We start from the raw sequence: 22,501 nt of genomic DNA, 5'->3' as shown, positions 1-22,501 counted from the left end.
GGCGGATGACATCCAGCTGGGACGTGCTCAGAGCAGTGACCCCGGAGGGAGAAGCCACAAATAAGGGCGTTCACTTCATAACCACAGCCCATGGCACTACACAGCCTGCCCAAGAGGAAAAGGTTTGCTTTCAGGAAAGGGAAAGGCTGAAGCGCCAGGTCAGGAGACGTAGGCCAAATGCACGGATGGATGGATGGATCGAAATCATGTTGGGAATCATCATGGCCTCCTGAGCTTCGATGCTGGGGCAAACGTGTGGGTGAGAAATTCCAGTACAGGCAGACAGCACTCGGTGCTATAGTAGAGGGTCAGTGGGAGGATGCGGCCCCTGGCTGAGAGCAGAGCGTGTTCTGGGACGCAGGTGCAAGCCCTCCTGGGGTCACGTGCCCTCCCCGAATGGCCACGGTGACCTCTGAGCCCCGGCTAGCCTTGGGGTGGGCCGTGAGGGGAAGCCCGAGAACAACATGGGGTCCATTCTGCTCCTTGGCTCACGGAATTGAACTGTCCCATTTCTGAAGGAGGATTCACTATCAGACCTGATCCGACACATCCCCTTAATCAATTAAACCCCAAAGACCAACACGCAGGCCTAGGGGACATGTGCTCACAGGACCCCGGGAACGTAAACGGCAGCTGATCGCCTCAGCTGACTGCGCTGAGAGGTGGCAAATGGAGGTGCAGGGGCCTGTCCTCCTCGAGGTGAAATGGGGGAGGGGGCGGATGGGAAATCCACCACTGAACTCTACAAGATGGTAGCACAGCTCTCTGGACCCTGGAGGGTCAAAGAGATATTCCTGCCCCACAAGAGTTATAGAGGGTGAGGTTAGAGTTTATAAACCACTAATGCACAAGCCCACCAGGGGGATGTGGCCTTAGATACTGCTGGGCTGACAGAGGGAATACGCCCATTTCCCAGGAAGAAGCAAAATCCTAAAGTCAAATGGAGGGTCATCTAGGCCAACCCCACTCCCACTAATTGAATCTCCTTAAAGCCACCCTCATCGACTATCTGCCCCTTGAACGCCTCCAGTGAGGAAGGGCTCACTACGTCCTGAGGACACTCGTTCCATCCTTGACAGTCTCATCACAAAGCCATGACCCGGTGGACTTGGACAAACAGTTCACAGAAGATAAAATGCAATTTTTTAACAAACACATGTGAAAATGTTCAACCGTCATTAGTAATCAAAGCAATGAAAGTTAAAATGACAGAAAAACACTTTTTAACAGAGATAAACTAGCAATATCATGACAAAGTTCTAATACATCGCTGGACATTACAAAATGCTGTAAGTCTTCTGCTATTAGTCAATATTCATACAAAAATTCCTGGCCTTTCATTCAAGAAACTCAACCCTAAGAAGTTCACTTGTTCATTCACCAATCCTTTTATTCACCCATCCTTCCCTCCTCTCCTCTAACAGCCAACCAACCACTCACTCACTCACATCTTCATCCATCCTTCCATCCTCTCATCTAACATTTAGCGTCTACAACATTTCAGGCATTAAAGATACAAAGATCAATTCAACAAGCTTCTTGCCCTTAAGGGGCTCACAGCCTAGCAGGAGAAACTGACATACCATGAAACTGACATACCATGAAACTGACATACCATGATCATTTCTAGGTGTGGGAAAATAATGGGTAAGAATGAAAAAAAAAAGTGGGTGTGCTAAGCCATTAGCTGTGGCATAATTTGTAACATTAAAAAAAAAGATGAATTATGCATAGCAATAGTAACAATAGCAGGTTGATGTGGGGAATGATTGACATAGCCTCTCAATGAGACACAAGGCAGCCAGTGACGTGATGAAGTCTATGGAAGAAAGAAAAATGTTGACGATGGAATATTAAGTGGAAAAGGCAAACTGTAAAAAAAAAAGAAGTGTATGTGGTGAAGAATGGCAATTAGGTTTAAAAAATGAACGCTCATTTAAAAAAGTAGATGTCCATTAAAAAAAAGTGTGCTCATAAACAGGAATTGGAAGGGAAGAAATAAAGATGGGTGACATGTCGAATGATGGGTGATCTCCTGCTCTAGGTCATGTGCTATCCACACCGTTTACATTAGGATCACAGGGGAGCCCTTGGCCCATCTGCCCCAGAGGCCCAGCCTCCGTCCTTCACCCTCTGGAAGGCCAGCCCCGAGGCCAAGCTTCCTGAGGAGGGAGTTGGGAGTTGTACAGAAATCCAAGGAGACTTGTAGCTCCTGGTGTCACCAGGGGAAGGATTTGTGCAAGGGGTGCATGCAAAGGTCAAAGTCAACAGACAAAATTTGTCTTTTTTTCAAAGAGTGAGAAGAAGAAACACACACTTGAGATAAGCCCTGATCAGAGAGGAGTGCTGAGATCCCATCTTGGACCTCATGGATCAAGCGTGGACAGAACCAGATGGGGGCCCATGTGGAAACTCCACCCCCGGCTTCTACGGCCCTCAAGCCCTGTCCTGAAACTCGGCATCTCAGAACTGGAGACCCTTAGAATGCTGGATCCCAAGCTCTTAAGAGCTCTGACCCGATGACCCTCAGGCCCTCAACATTCCTAAACAGACAGAACTCACCCAATCCCAACCCACCCTCCCCACTGGGGCATTCTCCCACCAGCCCATTTCCATCCAGGTGACCCCCTCGACAGCCCCTCGGACCTGGGGAGAGGCTCCCCGAGAGGTTTGCTCTCCTGTCCCTCCCTAGTTCCTCTGTGCACATGGCCGTGGCCCCCAACTTCTCCCCAATACTTTCTAAGTCTTCTCGACCCTCAGCTGACTTTTAAAACCACACAAGGGTTCTCCAAAAAGACCCTCCCAGGCTCTTCCTGCCCCAAGCCCCTGCCACCCCCACTCTGGTCCCCACGATGACACCTGGGCTGTTCGGGGGGCTCTCTGGAGACCCCCTCTGAACAGGTGTCTTCAGGGTTAATAAGCGTGCAGAGCCCTGAAGCCCCAGCGCCACCTCAGGCCCACGAGGCCCTGCTCACGTGGCCCAGACACGTGGCACCTCCCCCCCACCAGGCAAAACGCTAGCCCCAGCCGCACCCAACCCCCCTGCGCTCCGCGCTCTCCCAGCCACGATCCTGGGTCCAGCCAAGCTGGCTCCTCCTGTTCAGGGCGCTTGTTAGGAATCCAGTTTTTTTTTTTTAATCTCCCAGATCGGAATCGAGAAGTCCAGAGGGCCTCTGGTGCTCAGTTTTAGAGACAAACACAGGCACACAACACACACACAAGTGCACAAATCCTGTCCGGTACAGAGAAAGGAGACTGCACAGAGCCAGGGCGTCCCTGGGGTCGGAAGCGCCAGTACAAACAGCCCCCAACCCCGGCAGGGGGGCGGGGGGCGGGGGAAGGCAGGTCAGGAGGGGAGAGGACAAGTTCAACAACACACAGTGCAAACGCGCTTTCCGCCGAAATACAGAGAGTACATCGGAAAACAGTCGAGAAGACAGCAAGGCCTTGAAACCGGCTCTGGGGATGCCAGGGCGAGGGGGCCGGGATCCTGGGACCACTTCTGCAAACCCCGGGCTGAGAGGCACCTGCCCCGGGACCCCCTGACTCGAGAAGGGAAGGCAGCCCACCCCGTAGAAGACCGGGCTGGTGGGCTCCCGGGCACATTTCGGAAAGTTGCGGGAACACGATTTCTGGTGATCTGGCCCCTACTGGCCCCCTTCCCAAGCCACCTGCACAGGCCCTGGATGTGAGTGGCGCCCCTCCCAGGACAGCGCAGCGGGCGGGGCCCACACAGCCCCCAGGGTCTCCCGCTCCCTGACCCTCTGCTGCCCCCTGGCGGGAAAAGCCTCCCTCGCAGGTGACCCACGTCCAGTTCCCACAACCTTCGGCAGGGCCCGGGGCCTGAGCCCTTCCGACGGGACACTGCCAACACGCAGGACAGCATCTGCCCCACGATCCGTCCAAGCGGGGAGCTGATGCCATTCCGAGTTTACAGATGGGGAAACTGAGAATGAGAGCAATGAAGTGAAATGGCCCCCACAGCCAGGGTGTGACAGTGGCGCTCCAAGGCAAGGGTCCTCCTGAGCCAGCTCCTCCCGCCAAGAAAGTGCAGGTGACAAGCACATAACATGCCAAGAGCCACGCCTCCCTGGTACCCACTCCCTTCGGCTGGCGGGAACCCAGGGACCCCAAACTGGAAGAGTCCTCCCTTCCTCTCTGCCTACTATTTCTTCCTTCCTTTTTCCTTCCTTCCCTCCTTCCCTCCTTCCTTCCTTCCTTCCTCCCTCACTTCCTTCCAGTCATTCATGCATTTCTTCCAGTCGCTCATTCGTTCATTCATTTAGATTTGACGCCTTTATTTACCGACTTCAACAGCACGACTTTCGATTAATCACAGCCCCTCGTCCATGAAGCTCTCCCTTCTCCTATTTATTCGTTTATACATCATTTTGATTCCTTATTCCTCTCTTTTGTATTTCTCCCTTTCTCTCACTCTTCCTTCCGTTCCTTCATTCTTACAAACTCAGGTGCACAGAAGGATGAATCGGGCTCCCGTGAGCGACATCCTCCTGTCCCTGGTCCAGGCAGCACCACCTCTCATTCATTCATTCATTCATTTATGCACTCATGCATTTGCCCTTCCTTTCTTTCTTATTTTGGGTATTCTTTTACTTACCAGTCTCCTGGGAAATAATTGTATTAGTCAAAACTGCATGTGCAAAATAACCATCGTTGGCCCGTGTGTTGATTTGCCTTTGCAAGATCACCATCGTTGGCCCGTGCGTTGATTTGCCTTTGCAAGATCACCATCGTTGGCCCACGTGTTGATTTGCCTTTGCAAGATCACCATCGTTGGCCCGTGCGTTGATTTGCCTTTGCAAGATCACCATCGTTGGCCCACGTGTTGATTTGCCTTTGCTATCTTTCTTCCTCGCCCTTAGTCACGTTTTACACTTTGCTACTTATTCTTTTATTTATGGACCTCAATTGCATATATTTTATTACATAAAGATGATAAAAGGCTGGAAGATGCAGCCTTGTCTTTGGGTCGGGTATTTCCTCTATTTTTCATTTATTCTTGGAAAGGTGTGATGTATTTATCTATTTAAGGAGTACGTATGTAAACTAATTATAATCCCTGCTCAGACAACCTCTCTTTTAACTAACCATTTATCACCTTGGTTGTAGGTTTATCATCCTTCCTTTCTCCTTTTTTCACTTCTCTTTTTTTTCATCTCTCCATCCTCCCTTGCCCTAAAAAAGGGGATTGGATGAGCTCATCCATCATTGGGATTGATGACGACCTCATCCCTAATCCTAACACATCCTCCTCTCAGACACACCCACGTCTTCGTTAGCTTTTTATTAGTCCCTCCCCCACCCCGCCTTTCTCTTTCACTTAGTTTCACTTTGCCTTCCCTCACCTCTTTCTTTGACTCCCTGATGTGTTCTGTTATTTTTTTTTTTCTTGCATCTTTTCACTCTTAGGAACCTCAGGTGTCCGGAGTGAGATGAGTGACAATCCCATGGGCGACGCGCTCCTGGCCGTTCCAGGCGTTTCCATTTCTAATTCAGTTGTTCATGGGTCCATTCATTCTTTCTGTCACTCTTTTATTTCAATATTTATTCTTTTATTTATGGACCTCAGGTGCACAGAATTGGATTAACCATCATCTGTGGTTCCCGGAGCCTTCTCAGCACCGGTCCATGTGGGGCTCGCTTTTGTTTGTTAATTCCTCATACTGGTGATTTGGTTGAGGATTTATTTAACTATCTCAAGAGCCCAGTTTTGAATCAGTCATAATTCCTGGCTCGCGGTGCCGTCTCGTTTTTTTGTTCTAACATGGCCCTCTCTCTCGTAGAATTATGTACGTATTGATTTATTCCTTCAATATGTTTTTATTGCTAATATCCATCCTGTCATAATTGTCTACGCCCCTCCTTCACCGCTCTCTTTTTTGCATTCTTTTATTCCCGTGAGCCTCGGGTGCAGACGTGAATTAATCAAAATCATTCTTCTCATTCATTTGTTCACACAGCCATCCCTCTACTTATTCTTTCTTTATGATGAACCTCAGCTCTTACTAATTATTGTATTTAATGACTAATATTTGTTTATTATATGTAAGTACTCATCCAGGAAGTGCCTCTTCTTCCACAGGTCTATTTTCTTTTCTTTTCTTTCATCTTTCTTTCTCCCAGTCCCTCCTATAACTTTTCAGACTTTTTCTCACATTCTCATGGAATGTGTGAATTTATTCCTTCAGGCATTTATTTATGTGATTGTTTTTATTATTTATCAACTTCGGGGCCGGAGATCTGAATTAATGTGGATGGTCTGTGCTAAGCCAGTCCCTTCTCACAGACTTCACTGTATGACTCACTAATTTATTACCTTCTTTACTCCTTTTTTAAATTGTTTTATTTTTTTCCTCCAATCTCAGTTGTTTTTTTCTACCAGTCTCTCAGCCTTTTTTTTTTTTACCGCCTTTCCTTCTCTTGGAGATCGGGCACCAGGGACTGGATGAATCCTAACACCCTGCAGGACCGGCCTCCTTGGTCACTGCAAATCTCTTTTCTCATTCACTCTTGCATTCATGCATTCATGCATCCATTCGGGTTTTCTTCCTTTTTGGTGAGTGTTTTTACACTTCTGGCTGGCAGGGGCACCTAATTGGGTACATGATCATCTACAAGCAGTGGGCCTTCCCCTCCCTGGCCTCACTGAGGTCCTCCCTTATGCATTTCAGCTTTGAACTGCCTCCTGGGTGGGTAGGTGGCGGCCCATCTCAGAAGCCCAGATGTGAATTCATCACTGCTTGGTTCAGGCCCCCCTCTCATTCTTACTCCTAGAGCTGCTCTCTCCTATATATGTATTTATCTATCTGTCTGTTAATATATTACCTTTCTCCTTTTTTCCTTTTTCGTTTCTAATTTAATCTCTGATTTATCATTTCTCTCCCACTTTCACTGTTTCTCTCTTTCACTCTCTCACTCTTTCTTTCTTGCATTCTTTCATTCTTCAGCGCTCTGGTGCCATGAACTGATGAATCCTAACGTTACCTGCAAACGGCATCCCGGGGCCCTGCCTCTCCGCGTGTCATTCATTCATTCCTTCCTTCCTTCATTCATAGCATTCTTCCTTCCTGCTGTGTTTTTCTTCTTATTAGGTATATACTCCTCTACTAATGGAGTGCCCAGATTTTGACCCATTGTGATCTACAGTCTGGGCTGGTCCTTTATTATCACTCCCAGCCTAACCCTCTTCCAAGAATATACCCATTTACCACCTCTTAACTCTTTCTTTCTCTCTTTTGTTGCAGCTTTCCAAATCTCCTCCTTTCTCATCTGTCTTCTTTCATCCTCCTGGATCTTTGGTGCCCAGACGGTGGGGGGGATTAATTACAACCTTCCAACAGGCCCCTGAGGAGTGCCTGTGGCCATGGCCCCTCCCCGCCTCACTCTATCATGCCTTTGTTTCTCTAGATACTCATTCACTTCTTTATGGTGATACTTATTATGTTTTGATAGTACTGTGGCTTTTAGAATTGGACCAGCCATAACCCTTGATTCATGACAGTCTATTACTCGACTCCTAGCACTGCCTTCTTTTATATGTTTATTTATTCACCCACTAATGTATTCCTGGACTGAACACTTGTTACTTTTTCTTCCGTATTTCTCGATTTTTATTTAGATGTTTTATTTTGTTGTCTCTCTTTTTTCATCCTTTCATGGAACAGACCTCAGGTCCCAGGACTGGATGACTCAAAGCCCCTCCTGCCACGCTCCCATCTGGGTCCACAGTAGTATGTCCACTACTTATTCATCCCATCCTTTCCTTTCTCCTTTTTTTTCTTTTTTTTTTTTTTTTTGGCTTTCTTTCATTTCAGTGTTTATTTATTTATGTGTGCCCAGAGTTAGAAAAATTTGGTTAAAGTTAACTCTCATCTCTGGTCCCCCGGGTCCTTTTTCGGTTTTAACTATCTTTTGAACTCTTCCTCTGTTGTTTCTCTTTTTTTTCTATGGCTGGAGCACGTATCTGGACTAATCCTAATGCTTGGCTTCTAATAACCTGACATAGTCCTCCTTATATATTTTCTCACCCCCTAATTTTAAAAGTCATCTTCCTGCTTAGCTATTATTTTGCGTCTTTCCGTTTTTCTTCTTCCTTTCAATCATTTGTGCCCTTTCTCTTGCATCTTTTCACTTTGATGGGCCGCATAATCTCACCCTCACCACTGGTTTATGCATCTCGACTTCTTATTCATCCTTTCATCTAGGCTTTATTCTTTTATGGACAGACTTTAGGCGCTATATACTTGAATTGCACGTGTTCCCTTAGTCCACGATGACCTGACATCGGTTCCTGCGTGGCCCTATTTATATATTGATTCAATGCTTTATTGACTTATCTATCGAGCTCCTGTGCATCAAATTGGATCTCCTTCAGGGTACGCCTCTTTACCTATTTATTAGTTTCTTCACTCTTTCATGCCTTCATTCATTTATTCATCCATTCACTTATTTGGACCAGGTAACAGAGCCCAGCAAAATGACCTCCCAACCAGAACAATAGAACATTCACAGTATATTTGACCTTCCAGCTTCTTCCCACCAAGTGAACCACCAAGGTGAGCACAGCCCACAGTCCTTGACACGTATGCATGGCGGATGCAGGCACAGGCAGAGTACATGTTAGTGCAGCCAGAACACCCGCCGCCCCCCCGGGGGTCACATCCTACACAGATGAGGGTCAGAGTCCCCAGGCCCCCTTGGTGGGGCAGGTGCTTCCCCGTGGACCCCTGTGAATGGCCATCCCCATGAGAAACCTGTTTCAAGACCCAAGAGTGCACAGAGACACACACGGTATACATGATCTCCCCGGTGGGAAACGACGGACATAGAGTTCATCTGAAAACAGACGGCTTTGTCTGTAGCCATATAAAAATATTTTGGCCTTTCAAGGCAAATACAAAAGGAACTACCCATTACCATTGCTGAGTGTCTCAGTCCCAAACAATAAAGAACTTGAAGAGGTTTAGCCGGAAACTTTGAAGACAGAAAATCTGTCCATTCCGTTTTCCAGACATTTCAAGGGGGGGAAGGTAAGTGAAGGTCATTGCAGCTCGAAGCCTGTTTGAGAGGCTGGTCTCTTGGCCCGCGTTTTCTCCTCGGCCCTTTGAAGGGCCCCCCAGCTAGGCCACTTCCATCCTAGTCTGCCCTGCGGCATAAGAGCCAAAGGGAGACTCAGCAATGAAAGGGCCATTCGTTTAGAGGAGTGAAAGAGGAAACATTCTTTGGGGGTCCGGCACTTGAAGCCGCCTATAGAATTCTTTTGCCACAGAGACGACACGAGGAGGCTGGGGGGGTCCTGCCTCCGAACACAAGCCCCCCAGGTCCACGCTCAACTGGGCTCACCGGGCACCCCTCTCCCCGTGAGCGGACCACGGACCAGCGCTCACCAGCCCCTCCCACGAGGCTGCTCTGGGTGGCAGCCGGCCCCCACTGGTGACCAACCACAGAGGTGCTCCCCACGGCCCAGCAACTTACGATTTTGGAGCTGGAGGGTACTGGGGTGGCGTGTCCACGGTCCTGTCCCACGGAGGATTCGAGACGGCTTCAGCTGGAATGAGAAAGCACTGGGTCACTGAAATAGAATCTCACCCAACGGAAGCAGGGACGCCCCAGCTTCTAGCAAGCGTGGAATTGGTGAAGCCAAGCATTTTGCTTTTCACTGTACTGGCTCACTCTCTCACCCGCCAAGCTCCCCACCACAGCTTCCGGGGGTATTTGAAGCCGATGGGGCAGGTGTGGCGGTGTGGACACGGCTCTCAACCCAAGAGCCCTTGGGTTGGTTGGTGCCACCCATGATGCTAAGTGCCCTTTTATGGAACCCAAAGGCTCAGGGCCATTTCATGAGTGAGAGCTGAGCTGGACACACCCAAAGACTGGGTAGAAGGCTTCCCGGCAGGACATTCCACCATGAGGGAAGGGCACCCCGGGGCACAGCCAGGCCAGCGTTAGCATGTGCTCAGGCATGATGGGAGTGCGGTCAGCTGGGCGCCTGGCCCTGGATGAGACAAGGGAAGTGGCTGAGGACCACACCAGGGTTGTGGAGTCTTGAATGGGCAGTGTGTCCTAAAACCATGGGATGGAAGATGAAGGATGATGCTTCCTGGACAGACACCTTCACTTTAACAATTACATACAAATTTTCATCAGCACCATATAAAAGCCTGACCGGTTACATCAAGTCTTTGACTTCAAGTATTTGCCTTAAAGTTTTTTTAAAAAGCGTTAAATAATGATAGACACATGTCATTATATACCTGTCAAAACCCACAGACTGTAGGACACAAAGAGTGACCCCGAATGATATAAACCATGAACTTCAGTGAATAACTATGTTATCCAGGTCGGCTCCTCAGTGATACCAAATGTGCCACATTAATGCCAGATGTTAACATCAGGGGATGGGGGGCGGGGTATGGGACTTCTCTGTACTTGCCACTTACTTTTTCTGTAAATCTAAAACTGCTCAGAAGAAGAAAAAAAAAAAGAGGCTGTTCATTTTTTAAAAATATTTTGAGGGACTTGATTTTGAACATTCATTCAGTAGGCTCTAGTGAAGGTGGGCAGGTGTGGCTGACAGATGGTCTGTGATGGCTGAGGTTTGAACAGCACTGTAAGGGGAGGGGCTAGAATGATAACAAAAGCTAGAGAAAAAGGTGAATGAAAAAGGAGCGCCCCATGGTCCTCCAAGGAACCCCGAGGAAGGAACAGACCCTCTCCAACCCCCCTGCCCTGACTTAAGCCACTTGGGTGCCCGCCCCGGCTGCCATTGCCCCCCTATTCCCAGTGGTTCACTCACTGGGGTGCCCAAGACCTGGCTGGGCACAGAGGGCTCACCTCTTGCTTCCAATCCCTGTAAGAATTCCTTCCCTGGCCCTGAGCTTCCCAAACACCGTTCTCCCCTAATTGGTTGCTTTTATAACCAAGAAGCAGAAAGTCTTTTTAAAAAATCAGTGTTAAGCAAGCAGTCATCAGCCCATGGGTGACCGAGGGTAGACTGGTTTTCTAAGGGCTTTCTGGGTGCCCGTGTTGCGCTGGACACCCCCGGGAGAGTTTCCAGCCCTCCCCAGGAGCCTGTGAGCGCCTGGGGGGGCCAACGCAGCACGACCACAGCCACTGCCTCTTCCCGTGGGACAAAGAAACACGGGAAAGGGCTTTGGTGAGTCGTTCCAGTTTGGTTCTCTTTGGTGTCTTTTAATAGGACCCGGGAAATCAAAAGCAGCTCAGAGCATCTGGGTTTTTTCCTGCTTCTGCCCAGAGGCCCCAGGAACCCTCAGAGTTCCCGATTGTCCGTAATTAACTTTCGTGCAGACCCCAGGCTGCTCCTTGAAGACGCAGCCCCGGCAAAGTCGTGCCTTGGTTTCCGAGCTGCGTGTCCCAGCCCCGGGTCTGCCGTGATGCATAAGCACCGCGGTGCCAGGCTGCAATCGTAACAGATGGAGACACTGCAGAGATGAGTCAGTGTCTGGAACCAAAGGAGAACACAAGGCCTCCTTAGAGGGTCCAGAGGAACAATTGTCGCAAGCGACGGATCGAAGACCTCATAAACGCGTGTGCTGCGTCCGTAATCTACGCAGGAAGTGCTGCTGCTTACACGGAAAACGCCCTCTGCAGCTTGAGAGGATTAGACGATTCAAGCTCTGCCTCTCAAAATTCTTAAAGTTCCTCTTTTCTGGGGGCAAATGGGGCCTCATTGATCTGGCACGTCTTTGGTACAAATCATTTGTGGATGTTGAGAGCAGAGAAAGGTGGAAAAGGATGATTTTTAATAAAACGGTGATTCTCAGAAATAGAGCCTGTAGTTTATACAAACAGCCGTGAGCCTCGCCTCGGATCTCACGCTGCCTACCTGTTGAGTAACGAGCACCCTCTTACAACTTTCCCCAACAAATGCAAGCTCTTGGCGGAGTTAATTTCCTGTACCTTTGTGAAGGCCAGGGCCCTAGACATTACGGGCTCATTTACGAAAATGGGAGAGGTAATTGGGACAGCTTTTGAAATCATGTCCTCCTCGCTCTTGCTGGCCCCCATCAGCCCTCTAATTTCAGTTGGCCGGGCTATGGAGGATGTTTACATATGCCTCTTCCTGGAATTTCACTCTTTGCTTCAGGAGTGGCAATTAGAGAGAATTAAGTCCTATCTGGCGTATGTTTACCGTTAATGGATAGAGTGGCAGAGGAAGCCTTGGGAAAGGCAGTCTGCCATTCTAATTGAAGCGGGCAATTTTTCCATCCCTCATTTCAGCTTGCAGGTATTGTAGCAACCAAGGTCACAAAACAAAGGCTGCGGCCCACCGTGGTAGTCACCGGGCGCAGGCCTGACCGAGGGTTTTGTGAGCGCTTTATGACCACACTCTGAAGCACAAAGAGACAGCGAGAGATGTTTGCAAAACTGAGTCTGCGATGGGCAGCCGGGCGACTGATGGCTTTTCCAGAACTTGCCTCCCTGACGGCTTTTTCAGGAAGTTCTCAGCTGAGCAAAGCCGGAGCACCAAAAGGCCCAGGGCGAGCCACAGGGGATGGTGCGGCCAGGCCCGCCCTCCTGGGACTGCAGCCACGGGGCCAGGCTCATTACACGGCCCCGAAAGGTGTTCCAGGCCTGGCCGGCAGCCCACCTGTGTGGAAGAATGTTCCATAAATGCAATCCCTGCACCGCAGCACGCAGGCAGCCCCCTGGAGCCGCTTTGGAGTGTGAGTCCTATTAGATCTGTGTTCACAAAAGGCTGACCATGGAGACAGGCTGAGGACTGCTCCCCCACTGCCTGGCCATGGGCGGTGGGCTTCACATCCACAGCCTGCCACCCCGGCCCTCTCGGGTCTCTGGTTTCCTTGTCTCTAAAGTAGAGGGGGGTTGAGGGACTTCCTGGGCCTTCCAGTGGTTAAGACTCCGCCTTCCACTGCAGGGGGCCAGGGTTCAATCCCTGGTTGGGGAACTACAATCCCACATGACGCTCAGCGCGGCCAAAAAAAAATTAAAAATTAAAAAGTAATAATAATAAAGTAGGGCTTCCCTGGTGGCACAGCGGTTGAGAGTCCGCCTGCCGATGCAGGGGACGCGGGTTCGTGCCCCGGTCCGGGAAGATCCCACATGCCGCGGAGCGGCTGGGCCCGTGAGCCATGGCCGCTGAGCCTGCGCGTCCGGAGCCTGTGCTCCGCAACAGGAGAGGCCACAGCAGTGAGAGGCCCGCGTACCGCAAAAAAAATAATAAAGTAGAGGGGGGTTGGAAGGCAAAGGAGCAGAGATCTCCAGCCTCTGATCCTAAAGACCTAGCAAACAAACCACCCACAGACGACCACGGAGCAACTGGAAGGAATCAGAGCTCCAAAGACCCTCAGGTGACCTCGAGCCTGCACCGTCCCATTTCACAGATGGGAAAACAGGCCCAGAGGGCTGGAGACAGGGGCCAAGGTCACACCCACAGTGTGAACTGAACATAGGCTGGAACCAGGTCCCAGAGGGCCAATTCAGGGCCGCTGCCTGACTCTCAGGCGCCCGAAGCACCCGATTTGAACTCTCTCCTCCGACTGACAAGGCCTGAGTAGCAGGGATGTGCCCTGCTCTCAGCCGGGAGGCCAGTGGGGGCCCAATCTGGACACCTGGGGCTCTCCCTCCCCTCTTCTGGGGAAAGGGCCCTTGCCTTTCTAGCGCTGACACCCCATGCTTCTCCTGCCTCATAGAATACAGAGAACTGGTAGGCTACTGCCTCATTTTACAGATGGGGAAACTGAGGCCCAGCAGCCAGCAGTAACAAAGATACTGGCCAAGACTGAGACCCGGGACTCCTTCCCCTCGTGGCAAGGACTTTGCCCCTGGTTCCTCCAGAGGGGCCTGAGCCCTCGGGGCAGTTTGGGGCAGTGGTGGTGCAAACTGTTTTCCCTCCAGCTCAGAGGATCCCCTTGCTGAGGGCTGCCCCCAACCCCACAGGCCCTGCTGACTCCCCCTCCCTTACCCCTTCTAACTGCAAACACCAGCCCCGTGATCTCCGAGCCCCCAAACCCCCAATTTCTCAACCTGGTAGGAATGCCTCTATCCCCACCCACAGGACAGCACTGAAAAAGGGCTGGGAAGGCAGAAGGACCGGCACAGCCGTGGTCCCGGATGGCCAGCACAGACGTGCAGTCAGTCTCTGGCCCCCTGACGGGCCTCCTGCCCCAACTTTCCACCCCTGAGTTCCGTCTCCTTGGCTGTCTCTTGGGCATCAGGTCTGGTTTGATCAGCTTCTTGTTTACAGGCACAGCTACCCCGATGCCTCCTCCTGAGAAACTCACAAAAAGAAAGCCCTAGAACGGGGGAGCACGGGCATGTCCAGGGTCCCGCCGACGGGGTTGCTGGTTAGACGTGCATCGTGTCACCTCTCGCCTGCGCGCCTCGGAGCTCCCAACACACACACAAGGGCACACACACAAGGGCGAGGGGCCCTCAGCAGCGCCCCAGCTCCCCCCACCAAGAGGGAACACACACACACTCTGTTTCAGGGGAAGGTAATTGAGGTTTCCTTCTTTTCATGGGAAGAAAAGGTACCTTCTATTGAGAGAATGTATTCACAGAACCTGGGAAAACTCATCTGCACTCAGCCTCCCAATTACCCCCAGGTGGCTGTTCTCCATGGGGGGCTCCCCACATTCCTTTCTGCTGGGCCTTTGTTTCCATCTGCACCGCCCTGGGAGCTCCCAGGCTAAGTCTCCTCCTTAAGCCCCTGCCAAAGACCCCTATTCACTCCGCAAAGAGGCGCCAGGCAAAAGGTGGTGGGCAGCCCTCCTCCCCCGCTACCCTGGCCCCCCGACTCCCAGGAAGGAGGACTTAAGAACTCTCCATCTGGATTTTTTTCTGAAGCCCAAAGAAATTGGAGAGCAATTAAGAGAGTCATGACTACACCCTCCACCACCCTCCTCCCCCATAATTAATTCCTCTCTCACACACCCTTCCCCCAAGTCAGGGCCAACCCCGGCCTCGGCTACCCGGCACCTGCTCCGCTCTGGACAGCCAAAGCCCTCACAATGAAGACTGGGATACGGGACCAAGTGTCTAAAATCTGGAAAGCACTAGGAATTCCAGGCCGTGCGGGAACCCCAAAGGCGGGCCTCTCGGGCCCTTCTCTGTGCTCACCTGGGCACAGGATCCAAATGAACTAGGGGCCTCTCCCGCTGGCGTTGCAGGGTGTGGGGATGCCCGGTAGGCGATACCGTCGGAGGCCGGCCTCCTCCCAGTGGATTCCCGAGGGCACCCTGGTCCCCTCCTCTCCTGGCTCCAAAACACTGACTCACTCCATACCCAGGAGGGGGGGCTACCTCTGCAACACCCCCTCCTGCAGACCCCTCCCCCCGAAAGGGCCTGGCTTCTTGAAGACACACTCAGGCAGCTGGGACTTGGGGCTGCCCATTGGAACCGGGCACCAGAGTAAAAAGCCTCCCCTCCTTCCCTACCCAGACTGGCCTCTCCCTTTCAAATGGGGACCCCACGCTTGAGATGGCCTCATTTGGAAAGATACAACTCTTTTCCAGAATTTTCCATCTGCTCAAACCAGGGATGGGAGATCAGGCTGGACTCAACCCCCTTAGCTCCTTGAGGACAGGGGACAGGGCTCAAAGACGCAGAAGGGAAAGGGAACCAGTTCTTGGGACTCATTTGCAGCTTGTTAAATGTCAGTCTTCTGAAAAGAAAGTGCTCCCAGTGCCCCAAAGCCTTCCTGGTTCAGCTGACAATGCCGGATTCGACATTGTCCACTGCCCTTTAACCCTTTGGGGCCTTAATTTGTCTCCCTCCACACCCCCTTCTGTGTAAAGCCACCTTCCTCTTTTCGAGGAAAAATTCATTAGCAAGCTCATTAAAGACGGGTGATTTTTTTTTTTCCTTTCTGGAAGTCAGATTGCTCATAAAAAAAACCACATTTAAGTTCCTTCATGTAAATGAATGAATAAGAAACACATGCATCCTGTTGCCCTTAAGTCTTGCCAGTTTTTGACATTATTTGGAGAAATGTACTTGGAAATACATTTGGGGTTTGAATCACAAGTCAGGAGGCTCTAGGTCAGGGGCCCTGCAGGTGGGAAATCTGAGGGTGAGAGAGGGGGCATTTCTTTCTTTCCGGGAGCGCAGAGGCCGGGCTACGCTCTCGGCCCCCTTCCTCATCCACCTGGGGGGAAGCAGGTGGGACCCGAGGGCCAGCTTTCGGGCAAGACCACCCATCTCTTCCCTGATACCTGTGCCCACGTGGAAGCATTCAGCTAGAGGTGGCCCCGGGGACCAGCTCAGCACAAAGACAAGTGGCCAGAGAACCCCTCGTGCCAAGAGGACAGGGTCCTCTGCCTGTCTGGCCAGCGAGGGCATCATTCCACCCCTTACTGCTCGGGGACGGGCCAATGCATCACAACAGAATTTTCCTGAAAATGATCATTTCTTTCAACACTTGATAACGGCCTTTCTGCAATTCTTGGGCTGATCGGCTGCGAAGCTGATAGACGATGTTATGTTTCAACTTCTTTAATGGAGAACTTGACCTATTTTTCTCTGTTTTCTGCGTAATAACACACAAAACCCAGAATATGTGTATACCTGAGACTGAGCATTCACAAGTGTCTCTAAAGTACAACACACCCCAAACGCAGGCCACCCCAAATGCTGAGGATGAGGGGCGGGGGGCTGGCAAAGTCTGGGGCCGGCTGGGGGCCTGCCTCCACCTTGACTCTGCCCCTCGGCCCAGCCCACCTTGAGGGGGTCCCGAGACATCCCCGAGGGAGTCCAGGAGCCGTGGGCATTTAGCTCCATCCAGTGAGCTACACGGATCTTTCTGGTAAGCTCTGGATATGCCACCCCAGAGCCCACATCCTGCCCTTTGAAAAGCTCCCCTCCCGGGCCTCTCTTCCACGTCACTGTGTTTGCAGATGGCAAAGGCCAGCTGCGGAGTAAATGTCACGGGGCAGAGTCTGCCCAGTGCCCCTTCCCTGGAGTTAGACCTGGGCACACCCTCTCCACCTCTCTGCAGCCTGATGGGCTCTCCGGGGAGTGAAAACAAGCAGACAAAGGCATCGCCCCCGGGTCTGGATACCTCTACCCCCCTTTACCTGCACTGCCAGGTGTTATTAAAAAATACCATCCCTACCCCATTTCCAATTCAGGGGAGAAGGGCAGGGCTACATAAGAGCTGTCTCCAAAATCTGGTTGACGAAAGAGTCTTATGGAAGCTTTGCTGGAAACCGGAGACCCTCAGGGAGTGCAGGGGGTCCAGCCGCTCTGCCCACTGGGCAGCAGGTCACACACAGGCGGGCGCACCCCGAGGCAGGGCCCCCGGCTCTGACGTGAGCCCCGTCCATCACCTTCCCTGTCACAGAGACAGACGCCGTGTATGAGCATCAAGGTGGTTTTGGGGGGCTGTTGGCATCGGGACCAGGACGGTGCTGGGCCCACTGGAGCCTCCATGAGCATCTGGGGAGTTGAGTCAACTTCGCCCCCGTCATCCAGGCCTTTCCCATCTCCCCCCTGCACCACCCCGGCCGTCTAAGCGCCCCAGTAGCTACCCCGAATGTCTCAGTTGTGGGGCACAGAGGCAGCCACAGTCCACTGGGGCTGCTGGCTCTGAAAACACCCCCAGGCCCCTCCATGAGCCCTGCCATGGGCTCAGTCGCCCAGACCGTAGAAAGCAAGACGCCCTCTGCAGAGCCCCCTCTCTCCCTGTCCGCCTTGCTTAGCTGCCACACAAGCCATGGCACCGCATGGGACCTCCTGGGGCACCCGGCTAGACCCTCCAGTCCTAAGGCAAAGCTGGTCCTGGGCACCTGGGCCTCCCGGGGCTCCATGAACGCATCTTGAATAAGTGAACCCCAGATAAACAAATGAGGAGTCCCTGAGTGAGTCGTAGGGCTGTAATCCCCTGCTTTCTTCTGCTCTACCATTACTGATTTTATTTAAACAAACAAAACGTTCCCATCTCATTGCAATTTCAGGGGTGAGGAGAAGAGGCCAAGAGAAGAACTCACTCAAAAAACCACTATTTGATTAAAAGACATTATCAAGGCCTCATGTGTGAGAAACCAGCTTTCTCACAGCGACTGACGTTCCCGTGGCTTGTGGGGAGAAATGTTTCTCCAGCTCCACAGCAAACAAGCATTCCTGTTTCCACATCTCCAAAGCAGCCCACTGGCCGGCATTAGGAGGGCAAATGCACCACTATTCATTTCATTAACATGCTCAGTAAAGCTTTGTGAGGACCTACTATGTGCCCGGCCCGAGCTGGTTCTCAGGGGCCCAGACCTGAGGGGGACGCTCCCCACTTACCATGCTGGCCCACAAGGGCCTCAGCTCTAGGCAGCTTCCAGAACCCCAGCCCCATGTCTGGTGTAGAAGAGGACTTGCCCTTGGAAGTGACCCCTCCCAGGTTAAATGTGTACATCCTTGAACTGAGAGACGTGAGCTGAACCTAATGAAATCGTCGTGTCCCAGAACAGCAAGAAACTCACCCCAAACCAGGAGGGCGTCGCGGGGCGCCAGGTGGGCGTGAGATGCCAGGTGACCGTCCTGAAGGAGCGCTGTTCCAGGGCAACTCTCCTGCCTCTTCCATCCAGTTCTTCAGCCGACTGTCGCCGCCAGGGTGTCGAGGACGGGCTGACCTTGGGGAGGGGCAGAAAGTTAGAACGCCGGTAAGGCGAGACCCCAGAAAAACCACACACGCCCCTAGAAAACACACGGAGCCCAGTCTCACCTGCAGCCTGGTTTTCGGTGGAGGGAGGTGGCTCGTAGGGATGGCAATGACAGGAGAAGGTGCAAGAAGAGAAGCGCAAGAACAGAAGCGACAGGCCAGGTGGCAGCCCCCAGACCGGCCACGAGGCCGGGGGCAAGGCAGAGCCTGGGACTCGTGGGTACAGGACGGCCGTACAGGCAGGCCCGGTAGGACATGATGACAAGCAGTCTGGGGGGATTGGGGTGGGGGGAAGGGAGCAGGACAGAGGTCTGGCCGCAGCCCACAGGCACTCAGAGCCTGGGAGGCCAGGCCCATGGGAGGAGGCCTCTGAGGATGGTAGGGGAGGGGTGCCACGAGCACTGGAGACCAACCGGAAACTTGGGCGACCCTGAGGGGGAGGGCCTCCTTGCCCTGGGGGAGAGGCAGGCGAAAGGCAAGCAGGTGGGAGGTGGGCGGGGCAGCAGGCAGGGCCAGGTAACCACAGGTGTGGGCTCAGCGAGGAAAACCAACCTGTTAGGCAGAGGGCTGGATGGGTGAGACCCAGAGGGTCCCAAGCCCAGTGACCGGGGCACAGAGAAGGGGAAATGGGTCAGGTGGGGCAAGCGGAGCCCCAGGTGGGCAGTCAACCTAGCAAGGGGCGGGGGGAGCCAGGGGAGGAGCCGCCAAGGAGAGCAGAGCAGGTGGGCAGCTAGGCAGAGGCAGAGCCTGCAGTGCTCCCTGGAGGGTCCCGGCCAGGGGCCCTTGACGTTGGACACGCCCCAGCCCACAAGTGGGGGGCAAAGGAGCTGGACTTAGCCCCAGGGGGAGGAAGGCATCATGGAGGGAGGGGTCCAGCTCACGGACCCCAACTCAAGAGGGAGACCTGTGTGGCCAGAGCCCAAGGGGACATACACCACAGCTGCCCGTACGCCGCCACCTCAGTCCTGAACTTCAGGTACGGGGGTCCAGCTCAGCCACGAGCACTCAGCTAGGGGATGGGGTGGGAGGCCGAGAGGGCCGGAGGGGCTGGCTGGGACCTGCGGCGAGCCCTAGAGAAGGGCAGGTTCCAGGCCCGCCCCCGCCCCCCAGCCGGCCAAACCAGGCCCGCCCCTCACACCCCACCCCACCTGCCTTGCCTGCAGAGCCCCGTGCCCGGGAGCCACGAGGCCACCCTGGGCAGAAGCAACCCCCTGGCCCGCCACCCCCCGGGGACGCAGAGGCCATCAAGGGATGCGCTAGGGTGGCAGGTGCCCAGCCCGGGGCCGGACCGTGGGCTTGCTCAGTAAGGATCAACTGTTGGATGACGGGATGGACGCATGAGTGAACGAAGGGGTGAGACTGGTGAGGCCCCCACTCAAATGGGGCTGGGGGTGGGGCAATGCCCACTCCTCTCAGTAAAAGGACATCCACCCTCCACCCTTTTGACCTAAAGCTTCTTGCATCCTCAGCAACTCCCCCTAGCAGCTCACGTATGGCAGTCAAGTTCCTTCATTGACTCACCTGTCCAAACATACATCCCACATACTCTTACTGAACCCCACTTTGTGCCAGGCTGGTGCTGGGACACCCAAAGGAGGAGTGGCTGGCCTAGGACACCCCCCAGAGGACCAGATGAGGAAATGGTGACGAAGTAGAGAAGAAAAGGTAGATGGAGAATAGAAAGGGGCAATAAAAGCAGAAAAAACAGAAAATCAGAAGAATTGGGGTCGAGGGGATCTCCTGAGCCTCTGGAATTGACTTAATGGTGGAGGCTGAGACCAGCGGGCCCTGGGAGTCACGGGGCAGGACCTCTGGGCTGGAAGCGTGGGGCACAGGGGTCCCGTGTGCATAGGCAGCTGGGAGCAGCATCCGTCCAGGCACAGAAGGGGGACCACGGAGACAAGGATGCAGGTTAAAACAGGCATACACTCGAGAGCACAGACCCCTCTGCTGGTGGCCCCAGAGGTTGAATTCAACTGCCTTCCACCCCCTCCCCAGGTTCTCAAGTGCTGGAATATTAATGACTTGGGGACATGTATTTTAATTAGTATGTATGTGAGGGTGAAAAGGGTCCTATGGGTTATTTGTTTTTTCCTATTTAAAATAAATCTTCTTTTAGAAACACCAGGAACTGCTCTATTATTTTACTCTCCAAAAAGTGCACGGAGGAGTGTAGGTGGGATCCCCATTCTCAGAGGTGCTCGCCCTCATCCAGTCCCCAAGTCCAGGCAACATCCGGGTCACCGCCACCAAAAGGAGTGGAGTTGCCCCAACCGGCCACCTGGGCCTCCTTCAACATTTTCATTTAGGGGGCTGGACGAGGGTTGGTTTTGTTAACTTGGAAAGAGCATCAAATTCTGGTCCATGAATGCCAGGGAACCTTTAGCCAACAAGTAAGTTAAGGAAGTTTTCAACTAAAAGTGTTCTTGCACCCAACACCTCACTTTCCCCTTAGTTGTTTTTTTTTTCCCCCCATTTGGCTGAAGGTCTGGGTAGAGCCTGAGGTTTAATTGGAGTGATCTCATCTCGACTGATCTGTCTTGGGGTGAGAAACATCCAAAACTCAGGATTCCTAAGGGCAAGTTTCCAACTCGGGCACACTTGCTCTAAAAACATTACTGGGAGACTTCCCTGGTGGTCCAGTGGTTAAGATTCCGCACTTCCAATGCAGGGGGCGCGGGTTGGATCCCCGGTTGGGGAGCTAGGATGTCACATGCCGCAGGGTGCAGCCAAAAAAAAAGGTAATGACAATTAAAAATAAAGACATTCATGGGCTCCTGGGAGTCCAAGAATCAGGACAGAAAGGGAGAATTTGGGTGGGGGTGGGTGGCACGCAGGACATAGGGGAGGGGCACATTTAGGGGGTAAAAGGAGTGACTACAGGTTCTGGATCTGAGTGGTCCTGACAGATCGCTGGTCCTTCATCCTACGTGGGGGCCAAATGTGAGCCCCAACCATGCCCTTCCCTTGGTGGGGGGACTGGGGTACCAATACCCATCCATTTCCTGACCTGGAAGGAGCGTCCCACGGGCACTGACCCTGCGATAATTCTACAGGGCCTACGCCTACGCCTTGGCTTTTCTAGCATTTGAGGACGTTAAAGGCTCGACACCAGTGAGTCCTAAAACAAGTCTGGTGTGAGGCAGAGTTGGAAACGTGCACCCCCATCTCTCTGCTTTTGGAAAAACGGATCCCAGAGGCCTGAAACGCCCTGGCCCATTGCTGGTCTGCATGTAGGGTCGAACAAAGGAACTTTCCGCAAAGCAGCCCTATCTGCGGCCCAAAGCTGCCTGCAACTTTCCACCCCGCTCGATGGATCGCGAGCTGGGACAGAGGCAGAGACTTCAATGGGAAGCAAAACGAATCCTGGGCTCCAGCACCGAAATTAGAAGCGTGGCTTCAGACCCAGGAAGCCCGTGCCCTGCGGCCGCGGCCCTGAGGCACTTATTATGATAATCAGTGTGTTTTTCCTTCCCAGACAAAGAAGCCTCCTCATGAGGCGAATACTGGGATCCAGCAGCTACCTCATTAACGTCTGCAGCCTCTTCCTTGACAAGGCCCAAGATTAGCCCTGTGTTCATTAACGGAAAAGGGCGGAAAGTGGAATAAAACTGAAAAACACAGCTGGGGGGAGGGGAAGGGCTCTTTCTGTCGGCCATTCATTCATTGAAAGACTCCGTGTAGCTCCGGGATTTAATCACCAGCCGAGGGGGCGTTTAACCAGGATGGAAGAGGTAAAGAGGTTAAACCTGATAGAAGGAGTTAAAAACCCAAAATGGGGCAATTTGATTTGAAAGCTTCCTGGGATTTGTCACTGGGATAATGAATTTTAAACCTTTCTCCTGTTTACTT

General features: G+C 52.6%; 1 long non-coding RNA gene across 2 annotated transcripts in view; it reads right to left on the bottom strand.

Moving 5' to 3' along the window:
* LOC132596888 (uncharacterized) overlaps positions 1 to 22,501 on the bottom strand; it is a 34,168-nt gene that overhangs the window by 5,605 nt on the left and 6,062 nt on the right. The window contains exons 5-7 of one of the 2 annotated variants that reach the window (XR_009563193.1): positions 18,471 to 18,620; positions 9,496 to 9,568; positions 1,657 to 9,166 (exon numbers count right to left, since the gene is read on the bottom strand). This is a non-coding gene — a long non-coding RNA (uncharacterized lncRNA). Of the gene's footprint in view, positions 1 to 1,656; positions 9,167 to 9,495; positions 9,569 to 18,470; positions 18,621 to 22,501 lie in introns of those variants that run through there. The other variant, XR_009563194.1, reaches the window with a different exon arrangement.

Source organism: Globicephala melas, chromosome 2 (assembly GCF_963455315.2).
Source record: "Globicephala melas chromosome 2, mGloMel1.2, whole genome shotgun sequence".
Lineage (NCBI taxonomy): Eukaryota > Metazoa > Chordata > Mammalia > Artiodactyla > Delphinidae > Globicephala > Globicephala melas.
The sequence above is the reverse complement of the archived record's forward strand: the minus strand, read 5'-3'. Positions and strand labels throughout refer to the sequence as shown.